Here is a 22,885-nt window from a genome sequence, read left to right on the forward strand (position 1 = left end):
GTCTACTTATAATCAAAAAACTGATGACATGCTAATGTCTTTTTACTAATGCTGTTAAGCTCTGAATCACCTCTGTAGACTCAGAGAATACTCATGTTTATAAAGCTCTCCATTCTTCTTTTCCCTTATTATCTCATTTTAACCCAAATTAAGTGGCCCATATGAATAATCAAAAACATAATAGCCTAAACCCTACATACCTCTTGTATTTAAGGATCTACTAATCAATTAGCCAATAAATCATTTATTTGACTTCTATTCAGTGACTCCATTGACAGAGTTATGACTAATGATTTAAATAATATAAACCAGGATTCTCTGGGAATGCCCAGTTCCAATACTTAGTCATCCTTTAAGGGCTGTTGAATATGATCAATTTATAGTTTTAAAGGTGCAGGGAGCTTGTCAAAGAAGGCTTCCTTCACCCACCTGGCAGGGATGCAAAATGCTGAATTTTAGGCAAACTGGTTATGCTCAAAGGCACCTCAAGAGCATCTCCATCATAGAAATTACATTGCCCCAAGAAGCATGGATTACAAAAACAAAGACTGAAATAACTGCCCTGAATTTACATAGATTCCTTGAAAGCAGAAACTTGTCATTTATTTTTCCTTCTATCCTCAGCACTTAGCACAGTGTCAGGCACAATGCATTAATAAATGCTCACTAACTAACCACTATATAGTCAAAACAAGACCTTTGTCTAGATATTAAAAAGTCATTCACCTTTTCTTGCCTATATGCTTTTGTTTCTCTTGCTTCAAACAAAAAAGTGGTTTAATTCCAAATTGTTTTATTTTAATATAAATATAATTAATTAAATTAATATAATTAAATATAATTATAATTAAATTATAATATAATTAAATATTTATATATTAATTAAAACTTATAAGAATAGCAATGCTTTACCCTTTGATGCAGCAATGTTTCAACTGGGCTTATGTCCCAAAGAGATCTTAAAGTAGGAAAAGGAATCCATATGTGCAAGAATGTTTGTGGCAACCCTCTTTGCAGTGGCCAGAAACTGGAAATTGAGTGGATCTCCATCAGTTGGAGAATGGCTGAATAAGTTATGGTTTATAAATGTTATGGAATATTATTGTTCTGTAAGAAATGATCAGCAGGATGATTTCAGAGAGGCCTGGAGAGACTTACATGAACTGATGCTGAGTGAAATGAGCAGAACCAGGAGATCATGGTACATGGCAATATCAATATTGTGCAATGATCAATTCTGATGAAAGTGACTCTAACAATGAGATGATTGAGGCTAGTTCCAATGATCTTGTGATGAAGAGAGCCATCTGCACCCAGAGAAAGGATTGTGGGAACTGAATGTGGATCACAAAACATAATTCACTTACATTTTGTTTTCCTATTCATTTATGTTCTTTTTTTGATCTGATTTATCTCGTGCAAGCAAGAGAATTGTATAAATGTGTTTATACTTGTAAGATTTAACATATATTTTAACATGTTTAACATATATTGAATTGCTTGCCATGGGGGGGAAGGGTAGGAGGAGAAAATCTGAAACACAAGTCTTTGGTCAAAAAGTAAGGTCAATGTTGTCAAATTATCTGTGCATATGTTTTAAAAAATAAAAATCTTAATAAAAAAACAAGAATAGCAAGGCTTTATCATTTTAAAAGGCATAGTTTTTCTTCAAAGAGCTTAATACTGAAAAAAACTAATTTTGAACAAACTTTATTTGATATTTTATTCTGTAAGAAAAACTGAAATGCTTATCTGTAATTTTAAAACATAACCTTAATAAAAGTAGTTAGCCATCTGGATCAAGGAATGTCCCCTAAACATTCTCAATATTTGAAGGATTTTCTAATTAAGTTAGCAGAATTCCTTTTGCTAATACTGTACTCTGGGGAAAAGTAAAATATGAGGATAGACTTTAAAAAAAAAAAAAAACTAGAACTGGTCAGTCAGGAAATAGAAAGATTGAGGGAGAATATAATAGAAGTCTATAAAATCATAAAAAGAATGTGAACAGGGTCAGCCCCAGGCAAAATTGTGAAGTAATTGACATTTATTTTGTCACCACCACCACTTTCCTTCCCATGCTTTTTTATACACTATTCTATCTCTCTTCCCCGTCAGTTTGCCTATTGCCGTCTTGTCATGGAAAAACACTGTCCATTAAATAATTCGCACTAAAGCATTAATGACACTTAAAAAGTAATTCTTACTACCACAACCACCCCAACCAAAATTTCTGCATTTTAAAAGGTCATTTTCATTTTTTTTTTTACATAATTAGGAAAGAGGAACAAGTAGATCTGGTACCTCAGGCTAGTAGAAAGCCAAAACCAATAATTACTAATCATAGATTTAAGACGGCATTATTATCAATTGGGAAAAGGCTGAACAAGTTGTAGTATATAGTTATGATGGAATACTACTATGATATAAAAAATGATGATCTCCCTGATCTTAGAAAGGAATGAAGATATTTGCATGAAAAAATGAGGAAAGAGATAAGCAAAGCCAGGAGAATATCATATATATATATATATATATATATATATATATATATATATATATATATATATATATATATATATATATATATATATATATATATATAGTAGCAGCAATATTGTTTTAAAAATGACTTTGAGGCAACTAAGTCATTTTGATAATTATAAATACACAAATTTAAAATACTGGACATATGAAGAAAAATGCCATCTGCATTGCAAACAGAGAAAGAATTAATAGAAATTTATAGAAAATTTTTTCATATATATACCTAATTGTATGTAATGATAGCCATCTCTAAGGTGAAGAAGGGGAAGAAAAAAAAGAAATTTATATGAAAACTTTATTATATATCTAAAAGAAATAACAAGTTATGTATAATAGACTTGCAATTGCAAAATCTTTTTAATTATACAATATTATGGAAATGCTTATTTTTTCCATAAATTAAAAATTAAATTTTTTTAAAAGGCATTATAGCTTTTTCCTTAGTCATCTATTTGCAAAATACAAAAGAATGTAAAGAGATAAAGGGAGTTAAATTAAATTTAAAGTCAAGAACTTGTAGAATAAAAGAATTGACACAGGAAAAAAGAAAGACCCTGAACTTCTAAAGATGCAGAGCACTTGTGAATCTATTCTTTGATACTTCTGAGTGAGAATTAGTGTCCCCCACACAGAGAGGGAATGATAGGAAAGGCATATAAATGCCAGCAGGTCAGAAGAAATTTATTACTAGGGATTTTTAGCCTGGAGAAAAAAAGGCTGAGCAGAGAGACAATCAATGTCTTCAAATATTTGAAGGGCTGTCCTTTGGAAGTTGTAGTAGATTTGTTCTTTGTGAATATGGAGTTCAAAAAGGGGACTAAAAGGTGGAAATTATATGAAGACAAATTATGGTATAGGATAAAGCAGAATTGACCAGTATTTATAGGTATCTGAAAATAGAATAGACTGTCTTATAAAGTCTTGAACTGCTCTTCATGTGGAATCTTGATAAGTCTTTATCTAAAAGGAAAAAAAAAAGAGAGAGAGAGAGATTTATGCTTCAGGTGGGGAATGAGGCTATTGTTCATTCTTTGTTCTCTAAGAGAACCAATTACAAGAGGAGTGATGTCTTGACTTGTGCATGAATTGAATTTAAGTGAGGTAGAGTTGCACAAAGTTATCAGTCTCTCTCCTCCAGAGTCATGTTGTTTGTTATTTGTCCTTTGTTCTCAAAGAGGACCAATGACTTTAGGAAGGTGAAATCTTGACTTGAATGTGAATTGGATTTAAGTGAAGCAGAGCTGTGCAAAGTCATCAGCCTCATTGTCTCCTCCTGAGTCAACAGAATCCAGTGGCCAAACATAGGTTAAAATGACTAGTGATAATCCAGGATGCAGTAAATGGCCTTGGCCTTTTCAAATTAAGATCTTTTCCAGACCTCATTGCTATAGGGGAGCAATGAATAGATTACCTGACTACCTGATTCCAAATAATTGCATCAAATACTTAGTACCTGTGCAATCCTCAGAAAGTTGCTTAACTTCTCTATGGGTAGTTTCCTCATTTAAAAAAGAGGGAGTTGAATTCAGCCTTCAAGGTGTCTTCTAATTCCAAATTGATAATTAGAAGACTATAAGAGTTTCTCAACCTCTGAAATTTTGTAAAAATTCAGAGTTCTACTCATGAATTGTTTTTCCTCTTATTTTTTTCTGAAGTTCTGAAATTCCTTTATGATCAAAATAACCATATTTGAAATGGAGAATTTTCTCTAGGAAGAATAATATGCCTTTATAAACCTTTCAACATGTATAAATCTTTAAAAATTATAGACTTTTATTTAAAAAATTCTTTTTTTATATACTTCTTGCAAAAATAATAGGAAAAAAAAGATGTAAAATTCTGGGGCTTTTTATATTTTTCCTGTTTATGATGCTTAATGTATATATCTACTTCAACCTACAAGTATGTGTTATCTCTACAGTTAGTATTGTATGGTTCTATATACTATGCTATGCTGTCTTAGATCCACAAAAGTTTGTAAATTGATTGCCCATAATTGCTTTCATTTGGGGTTAGTTAAAGGAGAATCAACATCTTTTCTACCATTGTCTGTGTCTGAAAGTAACGATTTTGAAGGCCCAATAACAATCTGAACTTAGATTTCTTACTGAAGAAATTAAGGTTTTCCTGTAATCTTTTTTTCTGAATGCATTTGCCAACTGTATTGAATTTTGTCTACCTCTTTATTTGAGGCATATTATCATACTTTAAAATACACACCTGACAACACTGGATATGAAAAACACAGAATCGTAAGCTCAGAGAGGAAACAGGTTGAAGGAGATAAAACTGAACTTTCTCTATTGCTTTTCAGCAAAACACCTTTTTCATAGCCCTGAAAATATAGAGTACAAATGCCAAATTGCAAATAAATACAATGCTTTTCAAGATGTAACATAAGGTGTTAGCTACTTTAAAGAGGAAAAAAAGATTGGAAAATATCCTAGAAATGTCATTGTGGGAGTGGGTTGAATAACTCATTTGTACAAAAAGAATAGAAAAAAAGAAGCCTTAACATTAAATTTAGGGAGTATTTTGGAATAAAAATTGTGAGATTTCCTTTGAAGGAAAAAAATTAATTCAAGTAAAACTAATTTAACACAGAAATATGGCTGAATGTTCTTTTAATAGAATACTGTGATGAAATCATAGGCAAGGAAGAGAATTCAGAGACTATCTAGTCCCTGTCCCTGACCAATTTCACATCTAAACCACTTATTTGTCTCTCTCCTCTTTTTAGTCACCCCTAAAGAGGAAATTATATAATCTCTCAATTGACAGCTGGTATCTACTTCACATATTCATCCCCTCAACAAAAATCCATGAATTGTCTGTTGCTAGATCTTGTCTTAGGCCTTAATGCCAAAATATCAAGGTGAAGAGTAAAAAGTTTAGTCAATTTTTAAATTAATTTATTTCAATATGAGTTCTTAACCTGAGTCTATGGATAGATTTCAGAAAATCTTTACTTTTACTAATCACTAACTAAAATTAATATTTCTTTTAATTATAAACCTAGTCAAAAAAGTTCTGAAAAGGGATTATCAGACTACCAAAAAGGTTCCTCTCTCTTCTCTCTCTCTCTCTCTCTCTCTCTCTCTCTCTCTCTCTCTCTCTCTCTCTTTCTCTTTCTGTCACTCTCTCACTCTCTCTGTCTTTGTCTCTCTGTCTCTGTTTCTCTGTCTCTCTCTGTCCCTCTCTTTCTCTCCTCTCTCTCTGTCTCTCTCTGTCCCTCTCTTTCTCTCCTCTCTCTCTCTGTCTTTCTCTGTCTCTCTGCTCTCTCTGTCCTATGTCTTTCTCTGTCTCTGTGTCTCTGTCTCTTTCCCTTTCTCCCCACTTTGTCTCTGTCTCTATGTCTCCGTCTGTGTGTGTGTGTGTGTGTGTGTGTATGTCTCTCTTACACACAAGAACCTCATTTAAAGTGGTTGAGTTATATTCTGCCAAATGTCTTGATAATATAATCAGTCAATCATCATCTTCATCACCCATTTTTCCCCCTTTCAGCATCTGTCCTGCATTTCATCCCCAGTCTGCTTTCCTCCTTCCCTACTTTATGACAAGTTGCCCAAGTCTTGTCATAGGTTTGCCTGGAAACAATGCTGAAGCAACTAGCTCATTTAACATGGAATTATATGGAGTCAAGACAGGTCTAGGAATCCCAGTGAATCTTTGTTTTGCAATGTACCAAAAGACTATCACAGTCTCCTTCCTTCTTTCATAGCCTAAAGACCACACTAGTTCTTCCTGGCACTCGTCTTGATGGTATTACTTTTCTGGCTTTCCTTGTTCCAATTTAAGGGTTTCGTTAATGGTCCCATTGTAAAAAATTGGTGTGTTGCCTCAGAGGTTTTTTCCATGTAATTTTACAGACTTTCTGAAATGTATAATGGGACCCAGATTAAGAACCATTGTTGAAATAAATCAATTAATTAGTCCCTCTCACACCCTTTCTTCTTTGTACAACAATTTTTTTGTGCACCAATATTATAAAATAATTTTCCCTACCTTTCATTTCCCTTGTCTCTTCCCCAGTATATTGCTCTTTTCCCCTCTTTCCATTCAATTGTCTCTGCAAAAACTAAGACAAAAAATAAGTTTAACAAAATTGCAAGATACAAAATTAACTACATTACTATTTACTAGTAATGGGGATCAAGAAAACATAATTTCAATATAAATTTATTTTAAAATAACAACAGCATTAAATATTTAGACATTAGCCTATTTAGGAATACACAAGAACTGTATAAGTACAATCATAAAATTATAATGACTGAAGAGAAGAAAAACCTAAATAAATAAATATAGAGCATTAAACATTTGTGGATAGATTGAATTACTTTCAAAATTATATATATGTATATATATATATATACACATATATATATATATATATTTGTGTGTGTGTGTGTGTGTGTGTGTGTGTGTGTGTGTGTGTGTGTGTGTGTAAAGTATAGCATCTACTCTGGGTTTTTTCCTCAACTTGTTTGGCTCTTTTGTTTTCTCAGAGAAGTTATATTTCTCAAAGCTGTCTCCTGTTTCAACTTTCAATTAACTAACCAACTCTTCGACCTGCAGGGTGCAATTCTTCCTTCCGGGCAGATGGTTCAACAAAATATAGTGGACAATTGGTGGGAGGAAGAAAAGTAAGAGATTCCTTCTCAAAGGCTGAATTATTTTTCCATAGATGGCTTTCTTCTTTCTCTTGCTGGAGATTACATCTTTCAAAGCTGTCTCCTATTTATCTAATTCCTTAAGAATTGGGTCTCATTTTTTAAAGTGCCACCAGATTTGGCCAGCTAATAGATAAATGCTTTTTAATTCCATCAGTTTTGATCAGACAACTTCTTTTCCTGGTGCAGACATATCTTTGAATCTACCTTTTTACATTACAAATTCAAGATCATATAACCATTAAATCAATTATAGCATGTGGCTCAATTAGCACTCCAGTGCTATTATTCTAATTCTGGTCCCAGGACCAGAAGTTCAGTTTACCAAAGAACGACTACTCCTTATTTCTTCAGATATGTAGAAATATCCCTGAGGGATTGGGGAGTGGTATTCTAAAGGTATTGCTTACAAATGTGCTTTCCCTACAATTATAAGTTGATGGCAATTATCAAAGCAGATTTAATTTGCTTTTAGAAACAGGTACTAAAAAAAGAATATCCTCAGCAATTTGCAATTCACTCTCCCACAAATATATACAGAATCCAGGGGAAAAATGATATCAAGATAATTCATAGCTCTTAGGAGTCCTTTTAGTGGAGCATTCAAGAACTTCTCTTTAAGTATTATATAGTTTTTCTGATAGATTCTATTATGACTTCTAAAAATAATGCTAATTTGAACTTTTCATGTTTTATATTAGTTCCTCCAACTATTAGAATTGAATATCTTTTTTTTTCTATTCCATTGTAACTGTTAATAGTTTCTAATACCACATCCACTAAGAGTGGCAAGAATGGACATCCTTGCCTCATGTCTCTATAGCAGAGATGCTTCTGTTTCTTCCCACCATATTTATTATATTAACTCAAATTATGGAAAATGATTTTATTTTGTTGAAAAAAAGACATTTTTCTAGGCTTATTCTTTTAAATATTCTTGTCAAAGAGAAAAATTTTATTTATTAAAGACATTTTCTATGTTAATTAATATAATCACATAGCTTTTGTTTTTAGTTTGTTGGTTTAGATGTTTTATTATGTTAATAGTTTTTCTGATGTGAAATCAATCTTATATACCTGGAAGAAGCCTTATCTGATCATGTTAGATAATTTTTAAAATATATTGCTCTATTTCTTAGCTAAATTTTTATTTAACATTTATTTGCTTAGGTTTTCTTTTTTATTATATCTAACAATCTCAATAAACATAACCATTTTTATATAGAAAGAATAAAAAAGAGAATTGTATAAGAAACCATGATCTTTTATCTCTTGGTTTTTTAAGAAATTTGTTATGAATAGTAATATATTCAATTTAATATTTTTAACAAATTATTCCATTTAGTTGTTTCCCCTTCTGTTCTTTTTTTATTCTGCACACTTTTAAATTGGGATGTGTGTATATGTGTGTATGTGTGCGTTCCCTTTTTCTGAGTATTTTTTGCTTCCCGGGAACATACAACCACAACCACAATCACCTACCATCCAATGAAAGCCCTCCTTTGTAAAAATGTGGATAATTTAAATTCATTAGGGAAATTTTTCTGTAATTTTCTTTCTATAATATATACATATATATAACAATCTGGTTTTAAAGTTAATATATTTGTCTAACAAAAAATTCTAGATGTTTCATCTTCCTCTATTCTTATGCACATAAAGAAAGGTTCTTAAAGCCAAACTAAACCAATTCAAATACTATAGCAGACATTTTAATAATTGTCATTTAAGCTCTGAACCTCAGTTTCTTCATTTGTAAAAGTGGAATAATAATGGCACCCATATCACAGGTTTATTGTAAATAAATGAAATAACTTATGTAAAACACTTTTTAAAACCTTAAAGTATTCTATAAATGTTATTTTTTAATTTTTATTTTTTTATTTTTATTAAACATTTTCTAATTAGTCATTTTGAAAGAATCATACGATTAATCTAGACAAGGTGGATTTTTTTTTCAACATAAACCATTAGTATATGTGATTTCTTCCTCCAATGATGATGATCTATTTAAATTACTAATTTCCTGGTGTGTCAACTTTATCAAGTCATGTTTTTGTAAATAAATGTTTACTTAAAATTCTTTAATTTGTTAGAATGAATTTGCATGTAAAATTCTCTAATAATCTTATTATTTTGTATTTGTTGTGATCTTTCCACGTCAAGGCTTGTCCTGTGCTGCATATAGATCCACTCTTCTCCAGATTTCAACTTCAACATAAACCCTCTCTAAAACTTCAATCTTTCCCTTTACATTACTTCTTTCAAACAAGTTTGTTCCCTTCATCTTAAAAATAATAATAATAATTAAAATATAAATTTAAAACAAAAACGGTCAGTAGATCTTAATGTGTTTTCTAGACATTGTCCTATATTTTTCCTGCTCTTTTGAGCCAAGTTTCTTGAAAAAGTTTTCTATACTTGGTGTCTTCACTTTGTCTCTTAGTTTTTTGTCATCACTTAAATGTATCACTCTTTCCAATTACCAATGATTGCCAACTCTGATAGTCTTTTCTCACTTCTTGTGCTTCTCAATACATCTTCTACATTTGACAATATTGACCATTCTATCCCTATACTCTTTTATCAGAGTTTTCATGATATTATTCATTCCTGCATCTCCTCCCTATGTATTTATTTATTTGACCACTCTTCTATCTGCTTTACTAGCTCATTATTCACATCAAACCTCCTAAAGGTGGGTGTTCTGCCCCAGACCTCCATTTCTCCCTCTATAACCTCTCTTAGTAACTTCCTTAATTCCCAATAGATCAATTATTATGATGACTCCAAAATCTATACATCAAGTCCCAGTCTATCCCTTGACCTTTAGTCCTATAACATCAATTATCTAGTGGACATTTCAAATTTTCACAATATATGGCATACAATCCTTTCCCACCTTAGTTTCCTCCCTTACTCGTTTTTGCCTTTGATATTCCAAGAAGCTTCTAATTGCTTTTCATATCTTATCTCTCTCCACTCTAATCCATTCTACACACTACTACTGAAACAATTTTCTTCTAGTGTAGACTTGCCCATAGGGCTCCTTTTCTTAAACATTCCTAAGGGCTTTCTCTTTCTTTTTCTTTTTTTTAAATTTAATTTTAATTTTATTTTATAATTATAACTTTTTTTTGACAGTATATATGCATGGGTAATTTTTTATAACATTATCCCTTGCACTTACTTCTGTTCAGATTTTTTCCCTTCTTCCCCCAACCCCCTCCCCCAGATGGCAGGCAGTCTTATACATGTTAAATATATTACAGTATAATTTAGATACAATATATGTGTGTGTAGAACCAAATTTCTTGTTGCACAGGAAGAATTGGATTCAGAAGATAAAAATAACAGTTTACACTCATTTCCCAGTGTTCCTTTTCTGGATGTAGCTGATTCTGTCCACATTAATCAATTGGAATTGGATTAGCTCTTCTCTATGTTGAAGATATCCACTTCCATCAGAATACATCCTCGTACAGTATCATTGTTGAAGTGTATAATGATCTTCTGGTTCTGCTCGTTTCGCTCAGCATCAGTTGATGTAAGTCTCTCCAAGCCTCTCTGTATTCCTCCTGTTGGTCATTTCTTACAGAACAATAATATTCCATAACATTCATATACCATAATTTACCCAACCATTCTCCAATTGATGGACATCCATTCATTTTCCAGTTTCTAGCCATTATGAAAAGAGCTGCCACAAACATTTTGGCACATACAGGTCCCTTTCCCCTCTTTAGTATTTCCTTGGGATATAAGCCCAGTAGTAGTATGGCTGGGTCAAAGGGTATGCACATTTTGATAACTTTTTGGGCATAATTCCAGATTGCTCTCCAGAATGGTTGGATTCTTTCACAACTCCACCAACAATGCATCAGTGTCCCAGTTTTCCCACAGCCCCTCCAACATTCATCATTATTTGTTCCTGTCATCTTAGCCAATCTGACAGGTATGTAATGATACCTCAGAGTTGTCTTAATTTGCATTTCTCTGATCAATAGTGATTTGGAACACTCTTTCATATGAGTGGAAATAGCTTTAATTTCATTATCTGAAAATTGTCTGTTCATATCCTTTGACCATTTATCAATTGGAGAATGGCTTGATTTCTTATAAATTAAAGTCAATTCTCTGTATATTTTGGAGATGAGGCCTTTATCAGAACCATTAACTGTAAAAATGTTTTCCCAATTTGTTACTTCCCTTCTAATCTTGTTTGCATTAGTTTTGTTTGTGCAGAAACTTTTTAATTTGGTGTAATCAAAATTTTCTATTTTGTGATCAATAATGGTCTCTAGTTCTCCCTTGGACACAAACTCCTTCCTCCTCCACAAGTCTGAGAGGTAAACCATCCCATGTTCCTCCAATTTATTTATGATTTCGTTCTTTATGCCTAAATCTTGGACCCATTTTGATCTAATCTTAGTATGTGGTGTTAAATGTGGGTCCATGCCTAGTTTCTGCTATACTAATTTCCAGTTTTCCCAGCAGTTTTTGTCAAATAATGAATTCTTATCCCAAAAGTTGGGATCTTTGGGTTTGTCAAACACTAGATTGCTATTTTTATTCACTATCTTGCCCTGTGAACCTAACCTATGCCACTGATCAACTAGTCTATTTCTTAGCCAATACCAAATGGTTTTGGTGACTGTTGCTTTATAATACAGTTCTAGATCAGGTACAGCTAGACCACCTTCACTTAATTTTTTTTTTCCCATTACTTCCCTTGAAATTCTCGACCTTTTGTTGTTCCATATGAATTCTGTTGTTATTTTTTCTAGGTCATTAAAATAGTTTCTTGGAAGTCTGATTGGTATAGCACTAAATAAATAGATTCGTTTAGGGAGTATTGTCATCTTAATTATATTCGTTCAGCCTATCCAAGAGCACTGAATGTCTTTCCAATTATTTAAATCTGACTTTATTTTTGTGGCAAGTGTTTTGTAATTTTGCTCATATAATTCCTGACTCTCCTTTGGTAGGTATATTCCCAAATATTTTATACTATCGACCGTTATTTTGAATGGAATTTCTCTTTGTATCTCTTGCTGTTGGATTGTGTTGGTAATGTATAAAAATGCTGAGGATTTATGTGGATTTATTTTGTATCCTGCAACTTTGCTAAAATTCTGAATTATTTCTAAAGGGCTTTCTCTTGCTTCTGAGGTAAAATATAAAATCCTTTGTTTAACTTTTAAGGTTCTTCACAATCTGATCTCAACCTATATTCCAACCTCAATGAACATTACTCTCCCTCCTGCAATCAAATCTGGTCAAATAGAGTTCTGTTTATTCAATATACATGACACTGAATCTTCTCTCTCCATGCTTTCAGCAACAATTTCAGAGACTAGGTAATCCTCTCCTTTACTCCACCTCAAAGATTCCCTCCCTTCCTTTAAGACATAATCTTCTGCACAAAGATTCCCCTAATTATTCCAAATGCAATTTTCCTCCCAAACTATCTTATATTTAGTTACCTTGCATATATTGCATTTATTAACTTATAATTTGTTCTGGATGTATTTATATGTTCTTTTGTTTCCATTACTGGAATGTAATCTTCTTGAGAATAGAGATCATTTCATTTTTATACTTTTATATGTATAATTCAATTGAAATTTTGCTGATTTATATTTTTCTCTCCTTTTTAAAAATTAAATTTGCTAATGGTTCATTCTGTTGGGAGTTTCTTGGTTTTTTAATAGCTACTGGTTTTATTTATTACTTCAGTTTTTCCTCTCTTTTTAAATCTATTTCTGTTCTTTGTAATCTCTATTTTATCACTTTCCTTTGGGTTATTGTTTTGTTTTGGGGAGGCTTTCCCCCTTTTCTAATGGCCTTTAAATTCAAGCTCATTTTTTCTTTTATTTCTTAACTTAGGAACTTAGCCATAGGCATGTACAAAATGTTTCATTAGAATGTGTACTCAGGGATTTTATTTTACTTTTTTAAACTGAACATTTATTGAATACTCAATCATAAAGGACATTTTTGTTCATCAAACTAAAGAAACTAAAACAACTAAAGTTAATTTTGTAATTTAACAAATAAACTTTACTTAAGAAATATAAGCCTCAAACTAAGATGCAAAGTAGAATTTTTTTTAAAGACATTAGGACAATATACCTTATATGTATACTTATGCATTTAGCAATATAAATTTTTCATACAACTGCATCCCAACAGTTTTGACATTTGATATTGGTGTCATTATACTTTAAATACTCTATAATTGTTTTTGGTTTTTTTTTCTTATTTCTTCTCTAATTATCATTAGTGGTTAGATCACTTTTCAGTTTTTACCTTCCCCAAGGCCTAAGGTAGTACAGGGGAGAATATTTTCCCAATTCTGGATGAGATGGGGTAGACATGGTATACTTCTATTCTTAATATATCTTCTCCATAAATATCCCTTTGTAATTGGTAGTTATTGGTTAACTAATACAGGGCACTAATCATTAAATTAATCAATGCTTTAAGGGAAATAAAAACTATAACTGGTAATTGAAAGCAGAGAGAACACATCAGAATGAGGACTTGAGCTTATAGCATCAGAAAGTAACTTTCAAACCCTCAGAGATCACAGCTGGAATCCTGGATTAGGCATAAGTAGCTATCTTCTTGTTTTGGGGACCCAAGTCATCAGTACAAAAGAAAAGAGAATAAAACCATTTTACAAAGACCACAATATAAAACATATTTTATCCCAAAATCCAGTTTTATTATTTCTATCACCTTCAGAAAAGGTTACATACCTAATTTTTATACCTGTTTTTATAAATTTAAACATCAGTCACAAGCAGGTTCATAACAAATTATATATAACAAGTATTTTTTTTGTTCATCATTTATTCATAATTCCACTGTGTGTAAGAATTCTGTCAATTGTAAATTTTGGCTAGTAAATCCTTTCAGGTCTAATTTGTCTATGAAGTGAGTTATATCAGTTTTATGCTATGAACCTGTTAACTCTCAATAGATATGAACAGTTTCTTACACAAAGTTGAGATCAAACAAGATTAACAATATAAAGTGCTTTTCAAACCTTAAAGTGCTATATAAGCGCCCCCTAATATATTAACAAAAAAGAAGATTGTATTGATTTCTGTTACATATAAATTATTCCTTTTTTTAAGATATTAAATTTAATATTGTATTACTAACACTATCCTGCTTGTCCATGCAGGATTTCTATCTTTTCTCTTTTGTATAGTTTTAAAATATTTCAACACTTTTCTTTTTGTATCTCTATTGATATTCTCTACCCTGTACCTCTAAAATAAATGACCTCTCTTGTAACAAATAAATGCAGTCAAGTAAAACTATTTCACATTCACATCATGAGCTCTTCAATTTTTAAACAAAATAGTTCTATTTCTAAAACTTAGGCACATATCAAACTAACTTTGACATTTCTTCTTTGTCATTTTTGAAAAGTTTGACATTAACTCTACTTATTCTTTTTAAATTACTTTTTTTTTCCTTTTTCTAGACTTGAAAACTTTTTTTTTCCTCTGTATGATTCCATACTTTTACAATTGTGAATGTTGCTAAGTAAGAATCAGGATTTTTCCTTTTTTAATATATTGTATATTTTCTTTACTGCTCTAGCCACTGTGAAATTTTTTCACTAATTTAGTCCTCAATTACAGTACCTACTGTGTCTTCCAAATATCTTCTGGCTCCTCAACTAACATAATGTTTGTTCTTTTGCTTTGTATTGCAAATTTCTTATTTGCTCTTCTTACTTAACTTACATTTTCTGTTTTGTTGCTTCCTGGGTTTATTTTTTAATTTTTTTTTCTTGATCTTCAATTTCACTGATTGTTTCTTGCTTTCCTCATAGATGTTCATAGATCTTGGTTACCATTTTACTATTATTCCATCTTTTATGTTTTCTAGACCATTTTAGAGCCTTGCTTTAATTCCCTTAAAACATATTATCCATTTCAATTTTTCCATTTTTTCCATTCTATCCATTTTTGTTACACCTTTTGCAGTCCTCACACACACACACACACACACACTTGGGTGGACTAACATGAATGAAGGATAATCTGGAATTTTTCATCTTTGGACAGATGAGGAGTAAATAAACCCTAAAGTAAGAAGTGCTTGTCACCTAAATGAGACTGCAATGACTTTGTTGGTAGTGGGAAAAACTGAGATTGAAGGGCAGAAAGGATTTGACTCAGTCAGGAGACCTAGGACAGATATGTCTTGCTAGGTTCTCTGCCATCTAGGTCTATCCAAGAGCAGTTTGTGCTTCCAGACCCAATAAACTTACATCAACACATGTCAGGAGATGAGATGGGTGAGAAAGGGCCAGAACTTTTGCCTTCTCATAGTGATCCTGCAAGAAGATGTGAAGGTATGGAGGAAGGTTCAAAGAAAGCAACTATAAGTCTAGGTCAACTGCAAATCCTAGAGGTCAAGGGCTTCCAGACTGCATGGTTCTCAGGGTAGCAGTTCTTTCTCCAGTCTCTCTCTCCAACTCCTAGTGCTTCTCTCCACTTTATTATTTTTTTATGTTTTTATTCTGGATACTTTTCTCGTCATTCTCATCCTCATCATTCCCAGTGGGGTGAGAAGGATTTTGAGTGACATTTCATGACATTACTATGGCATTACATGAAAGGGTTTCAGAAGTACTTATTCCTATATTTTCTTACATTTCAGCCATCTTTAACACAAGTCTACAAATGCCTTCTCGATCATAACATTGCAATGGGGATAAATGGTTCTCTTTGGGATAACTTACCATCTGTTCAAAAAGGAAAACTGCCAACCTTCTCTAGGAGGATAGGCAATGTCTCTCCAACTCAAAAGCAGTGAATAAATCAGCCACCTTTAGCTAACTGATGAAATAAACATCACAGATCATAACGCAATGACAAAAAAAAATGTGTCCAGAATATAAGCTCCTCTAATTGTAGTTACCTTGGAAGCATAGAGGTCTATATTAAATCTTGTCACATTTTAATCTACATTTAATTATCATAGATCAGACTTTAAATGCCTACTAATGAGAAAGAAAATCGCACAGCATATGGTAACCAGGGAGCACAGGAAAAGTTGCAATGTGTCTCTCCCATTGCCTCTGTGGTAAGACTAATCAATATTCACATGGCCTCCCAAAATAGACCAAATCATGAGATGCTCAAACCGTTACTTTAATATGGATGAGTAAGGGTCACCAGACATGAAAGCTTCCACTAATTGTTAACAATTACAGGTTGCCTGAAAGCTTTTATTCCCTCCGGGCTTCAAACAGACACAAGGCTCTCAAGGATAGTTTTATAATTATCATGAGAATAAAGCTTTCTACAGTGTGGCTTAGCCTTCCATCCAAGCCTTTAGAAGTTTATATCTTACTAAAATGTATTCCTTAATTTAGCTTCTTTATAAGTAGAAAAATCAACCAATTTTGCTCCTAATCTTTAAAGTATAATAAAAATAGAATAACATTAATCTCAAAATAGATTAAATTCTCACACTTCTTTAAATTTTCATTTTTACTTCTGAAATCTCTTCACTAAACGTTATATACCACCTGCTAACATTTTAATATGTATCCTATGATTCCCACTTCCCACCTCAAAAAAGAGAATTAAGCAAGTACCTAAATGAAATGTCCTATAGTATATTAGGGTATAGTAGTAAACTAGATGACTTGTAAGGTCCTTTCTAAGCCTTATGGCCTAGCATTCCATAAAAGTAAAGATAATTTAAGATAATATTTCAGAGGGAATCAGTGTGTGAAATTAATAGTAAAATTCCAATATCGTCATTTCTTCATACCTCAAACTTTGCTTATCTGAAACATAATTCCACTAAGGCAAGCAGATGGAGAAAGCAAAGTGTAAGTCAGTCTTTTTGACAAGCATTAGACAATTAATTGAGCCATACCAGTTTATCCCCAAATGGCAACTTTAAGATGAAAAGGTTAAATAACAATCTAACAGGCCAGAAGTCAATCTTTATTAGTTAACTTTGTTATCATATTGAAGACAGAGACTACTGAATAAAAATTCTGTAGAAATTGAATTGTATTCCCCAAGAAATTTATTTATAATTGATTCAGAATCCTACATGCATTTTTATAGGAAAAAAAGTTATTATTGTTTATATGGAACCTGTTTTTGTGCTTCAGAAACCAAGAAGACAAGGACAATAAAGTAACAATTAAAAAATTTATTTTTTAAGATTTGTATTCTTTACATTGATATAGATATAGATGTGATATAACTAGATGTTTCATCTTTTCTCTTTGTGATTACTGTGAAAAATTCTAAGAAATCTTAGTTTTGGGGTAGCTAGGTGGTGCAGTGGATTGAGCTCCAGTCATGAAGTCAAGAGGACCTGAGTTCAAATCTGGATTCAGACACTTAACACTTCCTAGCTGTGTAACCCTGGGCAAGTCACTTAACCCCAATTGCCTCAGCAATATATATATTATACATAATATATATAATAGATACATATATATATGTATATGTATATACATATATATATGTATATATATATATATATATATATATATATCTTAGTTTCCAAGTAAGATTTCACTCAATGAAAAATTCCTTAGAAAAATATTCCCCATAATAAATAATTTTAAGATTTTTCCCCTGACTTTCTCTTCTAATCAATAGGATCTTTCTTTAGTAATTTGTATATTTGAGTGGATATTAATAATCATGAAACCAGAATGAACTCAACCTAGTATATAGCATAAAAGATAGACTCATTTTCCTATCAATAAACATTGTTTACATTTTATAATCTTTGCAATAGGGCTTTTCTTTACTAAGAATGAATCAAATTAGTAAAATTTCCTCAGGAAAAAAAAATGTCACTTTTCTCTGACAAGCACAATAAGTTAGTTTCAGTGCTCATGTTATATTTGTAACATGTTCAGCAGGTCTCACTCCCAAAATTTTATTGTGAATAAAATGCACATTGTCAAATTTCAGGTTATCAGAATTGAACCTTTATTCATGTCTCCTGCATTATTGTCAATTGCACCTAACATATGTATAATAGATAATATAATGTAATATAAATACAATGTCAATTATATTTAATATACAATTCCATCTGATTCACTGTGATCCATTCAATGAAGAGAGAAATATAAGACTTACCACTAATAGAAAGGATTATCATAATGAGCTATAGAAAATTAGGAAAACCAGGTATTTTCACCACATATAATCAGACCAAACTTATGTAGACACATCCTTTGTTATATAGCTAGAGCTAGAGAGCTAGAGCATAAAGAACTAAAAAGAGATTTTTAATCCATTGCACAGCCTAGAGGAAAGATTTAATTTACCTACAGGTAAATCATATCAAAGAGTTGTCAGCCCTTAAATTTCACTTCTAAAATAGACTGGCCAATCAGTGGAACAGATTAGGTACAAAGGACAAAAAAGGGTACATCTATAGCAATCTAGTGTTTGACAAACCCAAAGATATCAACATTTGGGATAAAAATTCATTATTTGAAAAAAAAATGTTGGGAAAACTGGAAATTAGTATGGCAGAAATTAGATATGGACCCACACTTAACACCATATACCAAAATAAGATCAAAATGGGTCCATGATTTAGGCATAAAGAATGAGATCATAAATAGATTAGAGGAACAGAGGATAATCTACCTCTCAGACCTGTGGAGGAGGAAGTAATTTATGACCAGAGGAGAACTAGAGATCATTATTGATCACAAAATAGAAGATTTTGATTACATCATTTTTGTACAAACAAAACTAATGCAAACAAGATTAGAAGGGAAGTAACAAATTGGGAAAATATTTTTACAGTTAAAGGTTCTGATAAAGGTCTCATTTCCAAAATATATAGAGAACTGACCCTAATTTATAAGAAATCAAACCATTCTCCAACTGATAAATGGTCAAAGGATATGAACAGACAATTCTCAGATGATGAAATTGAAATTATATCCACTCATATGAAAGAGTGTTCCAAATCACTATTGATCAGAGAAATGCAAATTAAGACAACTCTGAGATACCACTACACACCTGTCAGATTGGCTAAGATGACAGGAACAAATAATGACGAATGTTGGAGGGGCTGTGGGAAAACTGGGACACTGATGCATTGTTGGTGGAGTTGTGAAAGAATTCGGCCATTTTGGAGAGCAATCTGGAATTATTACCAAAGAGTTATCAAACTGTGCATACCCTTTGATCCAGCAGTGCTACTACTGGGCTTATACCCCAAAGAAATACTAAAGAGGGGAAAGGGACCTGTATGTGCCAAAATGTTTGTGGCAGCTCTTTTCGTAGTGGGTAGAAACTGGAAGATGAATGGATGTCCATCAACTGGAGAATGGTTGGGTAAATTATGGTATATGAAGGTTATGGAATATTATTGTTCTGTAAGAAATGACCAGCAGGAGGAATACAGAGAGGCTTGGAGAGACTTACATCAACTCATGCTGAGTGAAATGAATAGAACCAGAAGATCATTATACACTTCAACAATGATACTGTATGAAGATATATTCTGATGGAAGTGGATATCTTCAACATAAAGAAGATCTAACTCACTTCTAGATGATCAATGATGGACAGAAACAACTACACCCAGAGAAAGAACACTGGGAATTGAATGTAAACTGTTTGCACTACTGTCTATCTACCCAGGTTACTTATACCTTCGGAATCTAATACTTAACGTGCAACAAAAAAATGGGATTTACATACATATATTGTATCTAGGTTATATTGTAACACATGTAAAATGTATGGGATTGCCTGTCATCGGGGGGAGGGAGTAGAGGGAGGAAGGGGAAAATTTGGAAAAATGAATACAAGGGATAATGTTATAAAAAAATTACTCATGCATATATACTGTCAAAAAATTATAATTATAAAATTTTTAAAAAATAAAGTGAAAAAAAAATTTTACTTCTACCTGTAGGGACTTTAGATTTTCCTACATCTTTAGTCAAATAAATCAGCCACAGTCTACCCACATAACAATGAATCTAGCTGAAACTTTGGCTAAAAGTAAATGATTCTAATTCCAAATTTCTAAGAATAGAAATTCCATGGTCTTTTATAGTATCTTGCTCTAAAATAGGAGGTCTAACTGTTTCATATTTGGCCCTTCTTTAATTGGAGAATTACTTTTCTTTGATTTAATATAAATGGAGAGCAACAGATAATTACAACCTCTATATTTGAATCCTGTTGTTACCTTTTGTCTTTCCCTTTTATTGCAGAAATAACCTGATAATAATGGAAAGAACAATGGCTTGGGTGTCAGAGAAACTGGGTTCAGGTTGCACCACTGCTATAGACTTTCATTTAATCTTTCTGGATGTCAATTTCCTCTTCTATAAATGAGGAGACTAGAAGGTCTCTGAGATACCTTCTAGCTCCAGATCAATAATCTTATGAACCTCTTCTCATAGGTGCCATTCTCTACCTCATTAATTATTTCCATCCATTTCTTGAATCAATTCTAAGTTTTTCACATCTTCAGAGAGCTTAAAAGAATGCAAAATATTCTTTTATAAGTATGTCGCATTACATTTAAAAAAATTATTTTGCCCCAATTATATTTAAATTTTTTAATATTTTTTAAAATTTTGAGTTCCAGATTCTCTCCCTTATCCGCACCCCAGTCCCCACTAAGAAAATACATATAAAGTTATACAAAACATTTCCATAAAAGTCATATTATAAAAGAAAACATAGATCTCCTCTATCTTAAAAAAAAAGAAAAAGAGAGAGAGACAGAGAGAGAGAGACAGAGAGAGAGAAACAGAGAGAGAGAAAGAGACAGAAAGAGAGAGACAGAGAGAGAGACAGAGAGAGAGAGAGAGAAGAGAGAGACAGAGAATGTGTGTGTGTTGGGGGGACAGAGGAAAGGAGGGAGAAAGAGGGAGGAGAGAGGAGGAAGGGAAAGAGGAAAAGAGAAGGATAGAGAGAGGGAGAGTGAAGGGGAGAGAGGGAAGGAGAGAGAGAGGGAGAGAAGGAGGAAAGGAAGGAGAGAGAAAGAGAGAGAGGGAGGGAAGGAAGGGAAAGTGAGGGAGGGAGGGAGAGAGCAGGTATGCTTCTATCTGTATTTAGACACTCAGTTCTTTCTCTGGATATGGATAGAGTTTTTCATCATGTCTTTCAGAATAGTCTTGGATCATTGTATTACTGAGACTAACAAAGTCATTCACAGATGATCATCCCACATTATAGCAGTGCTTTTCAATGCATTACCTACTTCACTGAGTTACTATAAAGAAAACACTTTGTCAAGTTTAAATATGAATTATAGCCTTTCTCTAGCATTAGAAAGTTTGTTCATAATCTTCCTATATATTCCTAGTTATTTATTAGTTTTGGACTTTTGTTCCTAGAATTATCATTTATTACAGTGAACAGATAGGCAGAACTATGTTGAGGCTACAGCAACTGGCAACCTGGGCCAATCAATATCTGTCTTTTATCTGTTTCTCAGTGTTAATCTCTAATAGAAACCTGACTTCTATGTAGGGGATGTAGTCTCCCCAATTATAATTTTTATTGATGGTTTTCTGAAAGAAATTGTTGATTATAGTCTATGGTTTTTCCAAAGAGTAAAAGGATTAGGAAAAAAATGCATTCAAGTGCAAATATGGATGAAGTTAAATGATAAGTATAAAGAAATTATTAATGATTGGACCAAATTCTAGTAACAAATCACTAGTAATATAATCAATTAAGAGGCTAACATTCAAGCCTGAATGAGGATTAAACAGTTATTTGCAGTGCTATAAAATAACTATCATACTTGTCACCCATCACTAAGCATGATCCAATCAAATATGGAATCTAGTGATTCCTTCTTTCTAAAGTCAACCCTTCCATTCTTGCTGTTGAATCTGCAAGCAGAATCATTCCAGTAGACACTGGTGCTTCTCATAAGCAATCCCAAGCCTTCTGGGATCTTTTAATGTTCACAAGAAAGGACAGCCTAGGACACTGGTACAAGCACAATTAGTTGGGACTATCCTCAACATGGGGAGTCTCTGATGCCATTACATGTTCTTCAGTCTTCAGTAAAATTACATTTTGTCCCCTGAAAGCTACAGCCAAGAGAGACACTAGGTGAAAATGTCTTATTTTATCTATAGAACTCTATCCCCTATTTTGCTGTTAATGGGGCAGAGGACAACAGAGAAGACATTCAAACTTTATCATGTTAGTTAATGTGCCGATTAAAAAAAAATCCCTTCAATTCTATACCACTACATAAGCAGCCAGAACATTTTTCTCCAAAAGCCTAAGGGATAAGTCACTTTGTCACTGGTGTTTCCAGGGGAACAGTGGTCATGTTCTCTAGAATGACCTCTATAAAACTCACATAATATCATTCATCCTTACCTGTGGTCATTTCAAAATCACCTGGGATTTTTACCTCATTTTTGGTATGGAATGATCATGATTTGGGAAATATTATTTCTTTTTTTTTTCTTTTGTAATCAAATTTTTGTTATCAAAAATTCACCCTTCTTACCACAGAAAAAGAAGAATCTCCCTCTGACCATTCCTATATTCTCTAATACATGTGGATGTTGACATACTTATTCTAGAAAATTACCTGGTCATCACCTATCATAAGGGTCTTCTTAGTCACACGTGAAC

At 32.4% G+C, this 22,885-nt stretch overlaps 1 long non-coding RNA gene across 1 annotated transcript in view; it reads right to left on the bottom strand.

Annotated features, from left to right (window-relative positions):
• Positions 1-6,552: 6,552 nt before the first annotated feature.
• LOC141559687 (uncharacterized) overlaps positions 6,553-22,885 on the bottom strand; it is a 49,169-nt gene continuing 32,836 nt past the window's right edge. Inside the window, exon 3 of the long non-coding RNA XR_012487524.1 lies at positions 6,553-6,625. This is a non-coding gene — a long non-coding RNA (uncharacterized LOC141559687). The remainder of the gene's footprint in view (positions 6,626-22,885) is intronic.

The sequence above is a fragment of the Sminthopsis crassicaudata genome, chromosome 3 (assembly GCF_048593235.1).
Source record: "Sminthopsis crassicaudata isolate SCR6 chromosome 3, ASM4859323v1, whole genome shotgun sequence".
Taxonomy (NCBI): Eukaryota; Metazoa; Chordata; class Mammalia; order Dasyuromorphia; family Dasyuridae; genus Sminthopsis; species Sminthopsis crassicaudata.